Source organism: Leopardus geoffroyi, chromosome B3 (assembly GCF_018350155.1).
Source record: "Leopardus geoffroyi isolate Oge1 chromosome B3, O.geoffroyi_Oge1_pat1.0, whole genome shotgun sequence".
In the NCBI taxonomy this organism is placed as follows: domain Eukaryota; kingdom Metazoa; phylum Chordata; class Mammalia; order Carnivora; family Felidae; genus Leopardus; species Leopardus geoffroyi.
The window spans coordinates 93,643,037-93,659,471 of record NC_059337.1 but is presented as its reverse complement, the minus strand read 5'-3'; the positions used below and the strand labels follow the sequence as shown (position 1 = coordinate 93,659,471).

General features: G+C 39.2%; 1 protein-coding gene across 1 annotated transcript in view; it reads right to left on the bottom strand.

Moving 5' to 3' along the window:
* Positions 1–13,809, bottom strand: part of PRPF39 (pre-mRNA processing factor 39) — a 36,728-nt gene extending 22,919 nt beyond the window's left edge. Inside the window, exon 1 of the mRNA XM_045450881.1 lies at positions 13,667–13,809. The gene's annotated coding sequence lies outside the window, so the exon portion shown is untranslated. The remainder of the gene's footprint in view (positions 1–13,666) is intronic.
* Between the last annotated feature and the right edge of the window lie 2,626 nt (positions 13,810–16,435).

Sequence of the window (16,435 nt, the reverse complement as noted above, 5' to 3'; positions counted from 1 at the left end):
GCCTTAACTTTGAAAAGCTGTAAGTTTTAGAATAATAGGAAAATAATTACTCCAGAATAGAAGAAAAGTCCACTTGACTTGATAGAATAATCTTTCTTGACAGACAAACAGGTAGAAATTAGGACTGATTCAGAGACAAGAGAAACTGACCAGAATGAACAGGGTTTTATGGGGAAAGTGGAAGGTAAGCAGCAGGTAAGCAGGGTAGAGCCAGAGGGATTTGAGAAGAAAAGACAGAGATGAAGTCTACAGAGGATTCTGAGAAGAAATAAAACAAGCAGCAATCTCACCAGTATATAGTATAGGAGAATTCAAAGTACAGTATTACATTACCAGAAAAAATATGTTACTGCAATGACTGATTAATGTCCTAAGCTTTTCCAGGCTTAAGCCATTTGAAAGCCTAGAAAAAGGCAAAGAAGTTCTCAATTTATTTTTTCATTTTTCCCCCCTTCTTTAAAGAAAAGACACATTTGAAGATTAATATGCAAATCAGTCACTGACTTGTGTCCTTTTATTTCAAAGCCACTCAAAAAAACAAAGAATGTTGGCTAATACATTGAGTCATTTACTACCAGCCCTACTCTAATAGCACACTTAAGTGGAACAAAATGGTTTCTTCTGGAATCAGCAAATTTACCACACCCCTGCATCTTCAGACATTATCAATTACTCCACACCCTGCAATTAAAGTGTTGTAAGAAGAATTAAGAACATCATCCTTACCCTTAGGGAGATCATTTTTTCTGATTACTCCAAAAATCACATAGCCAAAAGAATACACTAAAGTTATTTTTCAGTAAGTTATTCCAACACATTCTTCATAATGTGGCAATTAACTGGTCTCACTTTATTCTTAACAACAATAACTTCCAATTAGCAAAACCGCAAAGGGGTAAAAAATAACAAAAGGAAGAAGACAACAGCATGGTTTTAGCATAAAAACAAATGCACCAATAGAACAAAGAGCCCAGAAAGAAACTTTTGCATATATAAATGATTTTCTTTTTAAGTTTTTATTTAAATTCTAGTTAGTTAACATATAGTATATTGGCTTCAAGAGAATTTAGTGATTCATCACTTACCTGTAACATCTAGCGCTCATCAGCTCATCCAGCGCTTAATACCCATCACCCATTTTAGCCCATCCCCCACCCACCACCCCTCCCACAACCCTGTCTTTGTTCTCTGTATTTAAGAGTCTCTTATGGTTTGCCTCCCTCTCTCCACCCTCCCCCAACTTACCCTATGTGCATCTGTTTTCTTTCTTAAGTTCTACATATGAGTGCAGTCATATGGTATTTGTTTTTCTCTGACTTATTTTGCTTAACATAATATACTCTAGCTCCATCCATGTCGTTGCAAATGGCAAGATTTCATTATTTTTGATGGCTGAGTAATATTCCATTATACACATGTACATATGTATGTATGTTTACACACACACACACACACACACACACACACACCAACTCTTTAACCATTCATCAGTGAATGGACATTTGGGCTCTTTCCATAATTTGGCTATTGTTGATAATGCTGCTAAAACATCAGGGTTCATGTGCCCCTTCGGATCTGTATTTTTGTATCTTTTGGGTAAATACCTCATAGTGCAATTGCTGGGTCACAGGGTGGTTTTATTCAACAAGGCTACTAAGATCACTCCATGAAGGAAGGGCAGTATCTTTAACATGTGGTGCTGGGAAAACTGGATATTCACAAGCAAAAGAATGGAATTGGATCATTACTTTATACCATATACAAAAATTAACTCAAAATGGATTAAAAACCTGAATGTAAAACCTAGAAATATAAAACTTCTAAAATAAAACATACGGGAATCTTCATTACATTGAATTTGTCAATGATTTCTTGGAAATGACACCAAAAACAAAGGGAACAAAAGTAAAAACAGACAAATAGACTACAGCAAACTTTACAACTTTTGTGGATCAAAGAACACAATCAACAGAGTGAAATGGCAACCTACAGAAATAGGAGGAGATATTTGCAAATCTTATATCCAATTGGGGTTAATATCCAGGATATGTAAAGAACTACAACTCAGTAACAGCAAAAAAAAAAAATAACTTGATTTAAAAATGGGCAAAGGACAGGGCACCTGGGTGGCTCAGTCGGTTGAGCGTCTGACTACAGCTCAGGTCATGATCGCAGTTCGTGAGTTCGAGCCCCACATCAGGCTCTGTGCTGACAGCTTGGAGCCTGCTTCAGACTTTGTATCTCCCTCTCTCTCTCTCTGCCCCTCCCCTCCTTGGTGTGTGTATGTCTGTCTGTCTGTCTGTCTCTCTCTCTCTCAAAAATAAACATTAAAAAAATTTTTCTAAGAAAAAAAAAGGGCAAAGGACTTCAATGGACATTTCTCCACAGATGATGTGCAAATGGCCAGGAAGCATATGAAAAGATGCTCAATATTCCAAATCATCAGAAAAATGCAAAACAAAATCACAATGAGGTATTACCTCACATCTGTTATGATAACTACTATCAAAAAAACAGAGGGGTGCCTGGGTGGCTCAGTCGGTTAGGTGTCCAACTCTTCATTTTGGCTCAGGTCATGATCCCACGGGGTGTGGGATCTCTCTGTCTCTCCCTCTCTCTCTGCCCCTCCTGCACACTCTCACTCTCAAACTAAATAAATAAACTTAAAAAAAAACACAGAAAATAACAAGTGTTGGTAAAGATGAGGAGAAACTGGAATCCTCATACACTGTTAGTGGAATTGTAAAATGATGCAAATGCTATAAAAAATAGTATGGAGTTTCCTGAGAAAAGTAATAATAAAACTACTATATATGACCTAAGAATCCCACTTGGTATATATCCAACTAAAAGCAGGAACCCAAAGAGCTATATGCACATCCATGTTCATTAGCAGCACTATATGCAACAGCCAAAAGAAGGAAGCAAACCAAATGTCCATTGACAGATAAATAATATGTGGTATATACAATGAAATATTATTCAGCCTTTAAAATGGAGGAAATCCTGTCATATTCTATATGGATGAACCTTGAGGACATTATGCTAAGTGAAGTAAGCCAGTCACAAATCAAATTCATAGAAACAGAAAGTAGAATGCAGTTACCAGGGAATGGAGTGAGGGAGAAAAGGGGAGTTGTTTAATGAGTGTAGTTTCAGATTAAGATGAAAAGTTCTAGTAATCTGTTTATAACCATGTGAATATACTTAACACTACTGAACTATACACCTAAGAATAGTTAAGGTAAATTTTATGTTATGTGGTTTTTATTACAATTTTAAATAAAAGGTAAGACAACAGTTTAATTATAACTAAATTAGGAAATACAAAGTACAAAAGACTAGTAGGAATTAGAATTTCCAGATCTTTCTTTCTATCTTTCAGAAGATATAAAATGGTAAATATCAGAATAAACAGAGTAGGGGAGTAAGTCCTACTTCTCTCCCTTAATATAAGCATGTGATCCTAGGTCATTCTTACTTTCCTCACTTCTAAAACACTTTATACTACTTGCACAGGGCTGTTAAGATCAGATGAGATAAAAGCATGTGGAGGTCTATAAATTCACATAAATGAAAAGTATCACGGCAAACAAGTTCCTTAGAAAGTTTTATCTAAACCTAAGATGTTATACTTTAAAATAACAAAGGAGGGGCACCTGGGTGGCTCAGCTGGTTAAGCATCCTAACCTTCGGTCCTAACCTCCGACTTCTGCTCAGGTCATGATCTCACTGTTTGTGAATTTCAAGCCCCGAGTTGGACTCTGTGTGCTGACAGCTCAAAGCCTGGAGCCCACTTTGGATTGTCTCCCTTTCTCTCTGCTCCTCCCCTGCTCACTCTCTGTCTGTCTCTCCTTCAAAAATAAACATTCAAAAAAATTTTCTTAAATAACAGAAAAGAAAAAAGAACTTCACAATGCACTTAAATTTTTTTGCATAAGTATTAGGAGGGAAAGAGCTGTTGACTTTGACTTCATAAAACTAGTAGTCAACACAGAGTTTATCTGGAGGTCTATCTTATTTCTTGATTTTTCAATTTTAGACATTTTTTACCATCTTACAGAAGATTAGGGTTTAACTATTGTACCAAACATACCTTCACAATTTCCCTCTCACATGCTCTAATTTCTATCAGTTTGGAGTTAAATCAACATTCAGGTTTACATTAGCATGCCTCTGTAAACATTTTTTTCAAGCTATCTTATATACTATAATTACATTTCCTTGCTTCTACCTCTTTAAATCTTTCCTTATTATTTTCAAGTTTGGCTGTCTTTGAAAAATGACTCCAAACTCCTGTAGAGGCCTTATAAAAGTCCTTCAAAAAAAAAAAAAAAAATGACATTTCGGATGCCTGGCTGGCTCAGTTGGTAGAGCATACGACTCTTGATCTCAGGGTCATGAGTCTGATTGAGCCCCATGTGTGGCACAGTTTACTTAAAAAACAAAACAAAACAAAACAAAACAAAACAAAACAAAACAAAACAAAACAAAACAAAAAACCTGATACTTATAGTATCAAGTCCATTTTCCCTTCGGGAGACATCCTTTCCAAAACTATCTAATCTGCAGCAATCTAGACTGGCTTCTCCGGTCTAGGTTTTGTCTGTTCATTTTGATCCAAGGAATTCCTTTCACTTATTTCTCATTTATAACAGCCTTTTTCTTTCTTGACTTATTCCCTCTTTTAGAGAATTATTTCTATAACTTTCTCAAAAAGGGTATGTGGTGTAAAAAAATTAAGACTTTTCAATTCTAAAATTCTCACAATTGAATGATCGATTGTCTAAGTATAAAATTCTAGAATGGAAATAATTGTTTCTTAAAGAGTTTTGAAGGGGGGTGCTTGGCTGGCTCAGTCAGAAGAGGCAACTCTTGATGTTGGGGTCATGAGTTTGAGCCCCATGTTGGGCATAAAGATTAGATTAGATAGATAGATAGATAGATAGATAAGGGGGCGCCTGTCTGGGTGGCACAATTGGTTGAGCATCCGACTTTGGCTCAGGTCATGATCTCAGTTTGTGAGTCTGAGCCTTGCATCGGGTTCTGCTCTGACAGCTCAGAGCCTGGAACCTGCTTTGGATTCCGTGTCTCAGTCTCTCTCTGCCCCTCTCCTGATCACGTTCTCTCTCTCTCCCTCCCTCCCTCCCCCCACCTCAAAAATAAACATTAAAAAAAGGAGTTTTGAAGGAATCTTTCCATTGTTTCCTAGCATAGTGTACTCCTACTGAGAAAATTCCTCTACATGAGACCTGGTTTTTTCTCCAAGGCAGTGTTTAACATCTCTCTTCATCCCAGGTGTTCTGAAATTCCATAATGATATGTGCCTTAAGGTGATTCTTTTCTACTTATTCTGCTGGCATTTATTTCGGAGGCCTACTTTAATCTAGATATTTACATTATTCAATTCTTATGTTCCACATGTATCATTTCAGTGATATTTTCTCCACTTGGTTTTATCTTTTTTTTGAACTCACATTACTCAGGTGTTAGACCTCCTGGACTGATTCTCTACTTTTCTTACCTTTTCCTTCATTTACCTCATCCCCATCCCCATTCTCCTCAGATCACTTTTACTAGATTTTTATTTTAATTCCCTTTTTTAATTCTCTGAATAATCTATTTTGTAGTTTCCTATTCCTGTTTCACTAGTGCAGTATCTCCTGCTCTCTCTCTCTATAAGTCACTTTTAAATTTTCTTCTGTTCTCAGCACTATCTCTTCTGAGTGTCTTTTGAATATTTGCTTTGTTCTCCCAAGTGGAGTGGTCTTTCAAACTGCTGTTGAAAAAGTGTGAGGCATCACAAAAAATCAGAAGCTAGATACAAGTTTGGAAACTGGTGAGGCTCCACACAGGATGGCATTCTATTGAGGGGGAGCTCACTAAATGTCAGTGCTTTACATCACTTCCCTTGTGTTAAGTTTTCCCAAAGAAGAATGTTTCAACTTAAAAATCTATAAAGAAGGCAACATTCATTCTGGGACCAAAGAAAATAAACAGGGCTAGTGATGTCATCATTCAGTGTGTAAGCTTTCATTCATTTCCCATTTGCATCAAGACCCTTTACCCTTGCCCCACCTCCCACCACCTGTGTCAAAACTTCTCTGGTTCCACCCTCTTCAAATAATTAGCATTCAGTTTTTTGCGGTCTATACTACATGGAGAAGGAAAATCTATGGTCTAACCTACTCCAGACTTTCAACCAACCCTCCAATTTTTAGCTCCATTCAGCACTCTCATCTTCAGAGGCGCTTGGTACCCGGAATTCCTGAGCCTCTCTGGAATTCTGTGGGAGGATCCATCTCACTTTTTTTTTATTAACTTCCCTTCCTGCAAGTACAGAACTAAACGCAGAAAAATGAAAACCTAAGTTCATCAGTTAAATCCTGTCCATCTGTTTCTTCCAAGATGTTAATTCTCATGCTGATTTGCTCTTCTGTTCTTTGTCCTTTAGGGTTTACACAATTTTATTTCTTTTTTTATGTTATTTTTTTATTTTACTGAAATTAGGTGTACAAATTATGCTGAATCCCCTCCATTTAGGGTTTTTAAAAAATTTCTAACCAGTATCATTTCCCTGTGTAATAATATTCATTCAATATTTAGTAAGCAACATCTGTGTGTCAGATACTACTGTTCTAGTACTGGAAATTTAACTGAACAAAACAAAGTCCTTACAAGGAGCTGACATCTTAATTGAATAATACAGACATCTCTTTAAAAAAAAAAAAAGTAAGTTTACAGTATGTACATGGCATTAAGTACTAAGAACAAAACAAAGGAGAAGATGAGGTAGTAGGAAAGTCAATTATACAGATATGCAAAGCAAGAAAATTCCAGGCAGCAGAAAGAGCCACGTTCTGAGACAAGTGTTTATTTAGCATGTTCAGAGAAGCCCGCTAAGCAAGAAGGACCTATGTCCATATTTGCTTAAATATCCCTCAATCTGGTTTGAGTCCTTCCTAATACTTACTAAGTATGTCACAGTGAATCTCATGTAAATACTTATTTTTGAAAAGCTATTTCTTTGGGATTATATTCTAAAATTTCAATATGCCAACATGTAAGCATAAACCTTAAAATTAAGCATATTTTAACCTAACACTAACACTTGTAGAATTTTCTCTTAAAGAAATAATGATGAATCCTGTAAGTTTTAGACTAACAAAGTCAATAAAAGAGATACCTAAAAATAAGTGACATTTCTATAGTTAGAAATAATTTAACCATCTGTTAGTACACTATGCAGTCCAGCCCATATCACTCCAATAAAAATACTAATTTCTCATAGTGAGCTATTTGCCACAACCAGTGGTCAGTCTTTATCCTATTAGATCTCCATTAATCTTCCATTTCCTTCTTAAAATTCTTTACACCTCCAAGAAATATATTATGATACCAACCTCCCAACCCCCTCACCTCATTTATAATCTTGCCTCTTTTCCCCTCTCAAAGTATTTGTTTTATAGCACTCCTATAATGGCTGAAATCCATCATTACTCGTCCTCCTCCTTGCCTTGGTCATAACTGATTAAGTATCTCTGCTCCTACCAAAGGTCATACCCTGAACAACACATGATCTGATCATTTCTCCCACCCATCTTCTCAAGAATGTTGCTTCTTAAATTATCTTTACTCTTCATCAATTTCTCTCAGTGTACTAAATCTATTCCACTAGCATTCAACATGTGTAAATGTTTTTCTTCTTTTATATAATAATTTATAACATATATACTACAATGTAGCTTAACTTAAAAACAAGCAAAGGGTAGGGGCACCTGGGTGTGTTTCAGTCTGTGGGACATCTGACTCTTGCTTTCAGCTTAGGTCATTATGTCATGGTTCCTGAGATCGAGCCCCATGTCAGGCTCTGTGCCTGTTTGGATATTCTCTCTCTCTCTCTCTCTCTCTCTCTCTCTCTCTCTCTCTCTCTCTCTCTCCCTGTCTCTCTGCCTCTCCTTCTCAAAATAAGTAAATAAACTTTAAAAAAAAAAAAAAAGCAAAGGGTAATCAAGCATAAGCTATGTTAAAATTTGGATTTTATTCTAAGGACAAAGTCAACTAAGTTGTCCAAGCTTGTTATCTCTACTTCTGTAACCTCCATTCACTTGGTAATTTGGTTTCCTTACCACTCTGAAATTTGCCAAGGTCACAATCTTCTTGCGTATAAATCCATTTGAATGCTTCCTAATTCATCTTTCTGATCTACTCTTGTTTTTTTTTTTGTTTTGTTTTTCTCTGATTCACTCTTCACAGCATCCAACAGGAATGATGACTTTCTACTTGAAAGGTTCTCTTTCCTTGCCTTTTCTGACATACCGCATTTACATAGCTTTCCTCCTACCTTCTTGGATTGCTCCCTTACCATTTGGAAGAAATTTTTTTCTTCTCACAGTCCTATAAGAATTGGTAGCACCCGGGGCACCTGAGTGGCTCAGTCGGTTAAGCGTCCAACATCGGTTAAGCATCCAACATTGGCTCAGGTCATGATCTCACAGTTCGTGAGTTCGAGTCCCGCATCGGGCTCTGTGCTGACAGCTCAGAGCCTGGAGCCTGCTTCGGATTCTGTGTCTCTCTCTGTCCGCCCCTCCACTGCTTGCACTCTGTCTCTCACATTGTCTCAAAAATAAATAAACATTTAAAAAAAAAAAGAATTGGTAGCTCCCAAGATGTTATCCTCAGCTCTTTTTCTCAACCAACACTCTCCTTGGGCTGATAATGTTCTCCCATCTGATATATTTTCTCACTTGGCTTCCAAGTCACATCATCTCTTCTTCCTACCTCACTATCACTCTTTCACCTGAGTGCCAGTCTCCTGAGGCAAATTGGAAATTGGGTATTCCTCTTCTATGTGATTTTTTTTTTTTTTTTTTTTTTTTTTGAGAGAGGGACAGAGTGCAAGCAGGGGAGGGGCAGAGAGAGAGGGAGACACAGAATCCGAAGCAGGCTCCAGGCTCCAAGCTGTCTGCCCACAGCTCAATGCGGGGCTCACAGTCACGAAACACGAGATCATGACCTTAGCCAAAGTCGGACACTCGACCGACTGAGCCACCCAGGCACCCCTCTATGTGATCTTTTAGAGTGCCCCAGGACTCAATCCTTGGTCATCTACTCCTATCTCCATTAACTCCCCAATCTCACATGGTTTTAAATACTAATTATGTGCCAACTCCCAAATTCCCATCCAGTCATTTCAAATTATAAAATGTCCTTAAAAGAACTTCTGATCTCTCCCCCAAAACCTGCTCTATCCATTTCCTTCTCCATCTCTGACAGAAAATCCCTCCTTTCAGTTGCTCAGGCCAAAAATCTCGGGGACTCATCCTTGCTTGACTCTTCTTTCCCTCACACCCAACCAATTTTTTAATGGAATCTTTTATATTCAGCATCACACTTCTTATAATTTTCATTCAAACCACTCATCTCTCATCTACAATACTATGACAGTCTTCCGTAACCTTCTACAGGTCTCCCGCTTCTTCCCTTTTGCTGCATTCCACCAGCTCCCAATCCCCAGTCCATTCTCAATACAGAAGATAGTATTCTTTTTAAAACATAAATAAGACCATGTCACTCCACTGCTCTCACAGAGTAAAAGTCACTGCCCTTGCAATGACTCACTGTCCTTTTGACCTCATCTTCTCCTACCCTTGGCCTCACTCAGCCCCAGTCACAATGACATCTTGTTTTCTCTCAAACAGACCACATTCTCCAGCCTTAGAACCTTTTAGGTGGCTGTTTCCTCTACCAGCATTATCTTCTCCCAGATACTCATATGGATAACTTCCTTATCTCCTCCTTTGTTGAAAGGTCACTTTCTCAATAAGACCTACCTGGACAACCCTATTTAAAATTGTAACTTGCTCCCATCCCCAGCACACATGATTCCCTTTACCTTCCTCAATATTTTTTTTAAATATTTATTTATTTTTGAGACAGTGCAAGCAGGAGGGGGGGACAGAGGATCTGAAGTAGTCTCTGCACTGACAGGCTGACAGCAGAGAGCCTGATATGGGGCTTGAACTCACAAACCACAAGATTGTGACCTGAACCTACTGAGCCGCCCAGGTGCCCCTATTTTTTTTTCTTTTATTCATAGTATTACACTAAAACATGGTAAATAATTTACTTATTTGGTATATCCTAACATAAGAATTAACCATCCCCTTCTTTTTACTCACAGTATTGCTATAGTTTAAGTAATCATTATCTCCCTCAATAGACCAATATTTTTCAAACTGTAGACTGCTTCAGACCAGCTTGTTCTTTTTTGCAAATGAAAAATAAAATAGAAAAAAAATTTAGGGGTGCCTGGGTGGCTCAGTTGGTTAAGCGTCTGACTTCGGCTCAGGTCATGATCTCGCAGTTTGTGAGTTCGGGCCCCACATCAGGATCTGTGCTGACAGCTCAGAGCCTGGAGCCTGCTTCGGATTCTGTGTCTCCCTCTCTCAGCAGGCTCCAGTCTCTGAGCTATCAGCACAAAGCCCGACACAGGGCTAGAACTCACGAACCAAACCGTGAGATCATGACCTGAGCTAAAGGTGGATGCTTAACCAACTGAGCCACCCAGGCACCCCAAAGTTTATTTAAGCAATCACTACACTCAACATGGGGCTCAAACTCACAACCCGGAGATCAAGAGTTGCATGCTCTACTGACTGAGCTAGCCAGGTGCTCCTATTTTATCTCCCCTCTTAAGTAATGTTTATCAAACTTTAGACGGCTTCAAATCAGCTTTTCAAATCAGCTTCTCGTTTGTTTTTTAATAGAAAATTATAGAATTGAAAACAAAGTATCAGAGTTCAGGCACATATTGAGGGCCTATTGTTGAAACACATACAGAATGCAACTACTGTTTTTTGGGATTCGCTATTACATGTACAAATTATTACAGGTCTCAGTCAAAAAGAATTGAAAAACACTGCTACACTAAGGCTATGGATAAATTAATATTACTGTAATGTTAAATTCAGCAGAACAGAGATCTTGGTTTTGTTCAGTACTGTGTTCCTAGAACCTAAAACAGTGTCTGGTATGTAACAGCACATTAAATGTCTGTTGAAAAAGTGAGTGACATAACTTTTCAAACATACGAATCCTACAGTATTCCTCCTCATTGCCATTTACAAAGCCCAATATATTTTTCATGTCTGAGCCTTGGCTCACCCTGTTTTCTGAGCCTAACAAAACTTTCCTCCTTTTCTCAACTCACCAAACCAATCAATGCCTTTTTACTACATTGCACTTTCTTATAAAATCTTATTAGAGACCTAAAGTTCATAAGCACGAAAGAAAACATGATAAATTATAAACTGACAGTGTAGTACATTAAATAAATACAGTTCTTTATCATACATTGAACTTTAAGTTCAGTTATAACATACATTAAACATTTCACTAACAATTCAGCATGCCATCTTAAAATTTAAAAGGTCTTTTAGGGGCGCCTGGGTGGCGCAGTCGGTTAAGCGTCCGACTTCAGCCAGGTCACGATCTCGCGGTCTGTGAGTTCGAGCCCCGCGTCAGGCTCTGGGCTGATGGCTCAGAGCCTGGAGCCTGTTTCCGATTCTGTGTCTCCCCCTCTCTCTGCCCCTCCCCCGTTCATGCTCTGTCTCTCTCTGTCCCAAAAATAGATAGACGTTAAAAAAAAAAAAAATTTTTTTTAAAAATTTAAAAGGTCTTTTGGTGGATCACTTAACCCATACTTAACTAAGAATGGGAAGTCTAATTTAATATCTTCTCTTTTAACTCTATAAGCACTCAAGATCATACTGTTTATTATTCTTTTCATAAACAGAGCAACACACAAAAAAAATCTAAGGACTAAAAAGTCAGTAGTTTGCGTACTGCAAATCAACTAGCTTTACAATCAGATACTCTGTTCCTCAAACACAGATAAGCTAATTTGAAAACAAATGCTGTTAAGAAAAGAGACTAACCACTGGTTTTGGCAACGACTTTCAGAGGCTAAACAGAATGTTCAGATAGACCTTTTTTAAGTTTCCACATATTAAACACTTAGTATGTTCCAAAAACTCAACTTTATATACACATATTTACATAAATGTCTGCGTCATCTTCAGGTCTTTGAAAAAAAAATCACCATTTGACTGGAACTACTACTACTACTACTACTTCCTATCTCCTTTGACTATTTTTCACATACACAGAAAATCCTATGTTCTACGTGGAATTACTTCCTAACATACCACAGAAGGTTCTGTTCTATTTAGTTTTTAAGATTTTATTTTTAAGTAATCTCCACACCCAACATGGAGCTCGAACTCGTAACCCTGACATCAATAGTCCCATGCTCTACTGACTGAGCCAGCCAGGTATCCCTGTTCTTTATCTTTAAAACACGGGCGCGTGCGCACACACACACACACACACACACTTTTATCATTTGATTTATAAAATTCTTTTTCTTACTCAACTATAGGTAAGCAAGTAAAAATATTACTAAATACTCTGACACTAAAAAAAAAAAAAAAAATTCTGCTTTTCAATTCTCATTTCAAGTATCTCATACCACCTACTAATTAGCCATCTTTGGTCAACACCTAATTATTCCAGAGTTCAGAGTCTAAGAACTGTATTCTTTAGTAGAACTCCTTTAGTTCACTTTATCCCTACCAGAAGCTGAACAGTGGAAAGTTCCAACTTTTGCAACTCTAGAATGAGGTTATAAATGGGAGGAAGGAGGGGGGGTACCTGACAGTTGTTTGTTTTTTTTCAATCCACTTAAGCTCCCAGAGAGACAAAACACTAAAGTTCCAACACGAGCTTCATACAAAACACTTAAGTTCCAACACGAGCTTCATGCTTCCCTGTAAGCTTCAACCTTTCCAGCTGTAAAAAAGTTTAAAGTATTTCTGAACAGATTGGATCAGTTGCCAAATAACATGAAGTCCTTAAAGAGAAGGCAACATGAACATCAAACTAAAAAATCGGCATAAAATAATATGGTATTATAATATCATCGATAAAAAGAGCAGTACTACTTACTAAATTTCAAAGCGAGAAAAACACACTGTTGGTCTCTGACTACAAAAGGTGAACATTATTTTTAAATAGACTTCTTTAAGAGATCCTATTAAGATCTTCAACGGCTGCTTTTCCTGCTTCTATCCTGTGCCGCCAAAACCTCTGGCCGGTATTTGAGGTGCTGTGACTCAGGGTCCTAAAAGTGTGACTAGCGTAGTCAGAACACGCAGAGCGCGTCCCTACAAGGCGCCTACAAGCTTTAATTAACAGAATTTGAATTCTCCCAATTCTCCAGCGGCTACTACTGAGTCCCTTCCATTCCCAGTTGTCCCGGCACACTGGTTTGCATCTCTTGAGGAAGCAAGGGCTTCAGACTCACCCCCAAAACGCTTCCTTATATCAAGGTGGAGGCCCACATTTCCCCGCGCTCCGTAAGCACTCGTCAGAGAAGCGTTTGGTCTAACTAAGAAAAGAAACCTTGCACTGCTCCACCCAACAGGTGGGAAGGAGAAAGGAATGGACAGCTGGGAGCCGAGGCCAGGCCAAGCCTGGCCTCAAACACGGCGGGAGAGGGAGGCCGCAACCCCAGCGCGGCCTGAAACAAGGCAGGCCCCTTCCAGTCCCTCGAATCACCAACCCCACCCCCCAGGCCAATTCCAAGACGCCCGCCCCAGCTGACCTGATGACGGATGCCACTCAAGGCCATGAGCCGCAGTCTGGGCCAACCGAGCCGAGGATGGCACTTCCACCGTCTCCGTCCCACAGCCACCGCGGCAGCCGCCACCAACACCAAAGCCGCCTCGTCGATAGCGCGGCGCGCATGCGTCGGTGTCCCAAGGGGCTAAGGAGTCACGTGGTTGTGCTGCGCGCAGGCCTCGCCCTCAGCGGGATCCTAGGGCCCCGGCCCCGCCCGGTCTCCGCCTGGTGTACGCCCCGCCGTCACCGAAGACTGGGCAGCTGCTCCTGCTGTTTTCTTCCCTCTGTGGAGACTTTCTAAGCTAGAAGACGGTGTGTAGGGTCTTTTAAATTCTTGATCTTAAAGACATATACCGCCCCGCCCCACCCCGGAAAGAAAAATATTGTAGAAAAATGTTGTCTTTTGGGGCAAGTATAAGGTTTTTCCCAACAATTTACCACTCTCCCTAGACATCAACAGAAATTCGGTCTTAAATCTCCATACTTCAGGATGGTACGGATTCTGGGTCCTCTCAGGTCTCCTCACGAGGAAACAGAAAAAAAAAAAAAAAAGAGGAAACTGGTGGAAACAAGTTAGGGGCTTGAGGAACTGATCATTAAAAGGATGTGTAAGATTATCCTCCGGACAAATATGAAGGCTTCTTGCCTTGACAATCTTAGCAGTCCTCTCGAATTACACTCCCATCCTCACTTTAAAAATGGGTTTTTTTTTTTTTTCTTCCAATGCGGCCTCTATCCTATTTCTGTTACAAGGTTCCTGAGTTCACACACCACCTACCATGCAATCTCTTGTTCAAGGTTCAGCAGTACCATAATTGCACTGCAAGTTCCTCCTTTGGAATCTGATTCCAGAAATATTTCTTTGCAAGATGGCATTTCCTGTGCACAACCCTGTTAATCGTAAATCCCCTCGATACTAACTTTGCTTCCAAATATGAAAAGCGGGGGCACCTGGCTGTCTCAGTCAGAGAAGCATGGGACTCTGTCTCCGGGTGCTGAATTCAAGCCCCCCATTAGGGGTAGAGACTACTTAAATACAAAAATAAACTTTAAAAAATCAGTCTTCTTATGTCTACCTTTCACTTTCATCAAACTGTGTTGCAACTTTCCCTTTCCCTTTCCATTGGCACTTCTAATATTCAAGATAACTTTTGGATTCTCAGTGCAGCTACACCTTTTACTGGTTTTAACCAGAAACTTTAGATGTTGACTATGGGAAGGAACAGTTAAGGGAATAATATATTGGAAAGACTGGCAGAATTTGCCCCAGCACTGTCATTCAGTGTTTCTGAGTGCCAAGCCGTCACTCCTTTTCTGGTTCTTCCAATCTTTCCTAAACTTATTACAAATTCTTCATCAGTAAATAAGATTAGCTCTGAGATAGCATTCCCCTCCAATAGCCATTTTGTAAAATCTATCTACTTGTTCTTTATTCACTGTAGATTCATTGTTTCTCTTTATCTAGTTTTCTACATCTTACCTTTCCAACCAGTCAGTGCTCTTGCTCTCACTCTCCTGCTTTAAAATCTCCACTGTTTTTTTTTTTTTCCTGATAAATCTCTTGCCATTATGGCAACTGCTTTTTGGAAGACCCAGACTAACACAAAACCTCACATAAATGTGAAATTTAAATGCAATGTGTTTTCTCCTAATTGATTACATTACCTTCCATATGTCAGTGACTCATGCAGTGGACGTTTTTTGTTTTAGCATACAAAACCCTCGCTCTGTTTGGGACATCACCTCTCTCTGAAGCAGAGAGCCTACATTCCACTGTAGGAGCCAAAACTACTAGACACTTACTTTCCTAGTCCCCCTACACACACGCACGTGCACACACACACACACACACTTAGAGATATGCACACATGACTCTTAAGGCCAGGATTCAGTGTGGGAGTGTGTGGTATCAGTGGGTGATGTGGTACCTCTCCTCTATAATACTGGCAGTAGTGTTTTCCCCAGACCAGCTCTGTGATGCAATTTGGATGTTCTTACTAGCTACCTAGCCTCATAAAAAACTATAATACCAGATGCTTTTTATGAACTCTCTTCTGTTTGAATTAGGCATCTACAGGGGCTCCTAGGTGGCTCAGTTGATTAAGCATCCAACCCTTGATTCTGTTCAGGTCGTGATTTCATGGTTTGTGAGTTGAAGCCCCACATTGGGCTCCACACTGACTTTGTGGAGCCTGCTTGGGATTCTCAACGCATACAGTACACATATGGCATAAAACTGCAGCCATCTAGAATGACGTGCCCATGGAAGGCAAAACTTTTGGCAGAAAATGAAGGGTGGGGTGGTTATTTATACTAACACTGGACAGCTTAAAGACAGTGATAAGATCAGATTTCTAAATTCTTAGCTTAAAGTAGGGACCAAAAATCAAGGACTTCCTCTGATAGTAACAAAAGAATTTATTCTTTGCAGCCATGGGCCTAAAAGAGCCAAATACACTCAAAGTCTGAGCCCACAGATTGCCAAATTACAATGTCAGTTGAATTCATAGCCTTGTCAGAACTCTTCTGTGAAGATTAAGGCATTGTTCAGGAAAGAGCAGAACCAAAGAAAGGAAATGGGCACATGGTAGAATTCAAATAATTTGAAGTATCTTTAACTCATAACCTCTCAGTGTTTGAGCCTCATTCATCAAACAAAAGCAACCCCTTCTCACTGGTCTGAAGAGATCATTCCTGCCTTATTTGGAAATCTATATAGACTTCACCAAATCTGTTGAGGCCACACCTTGCA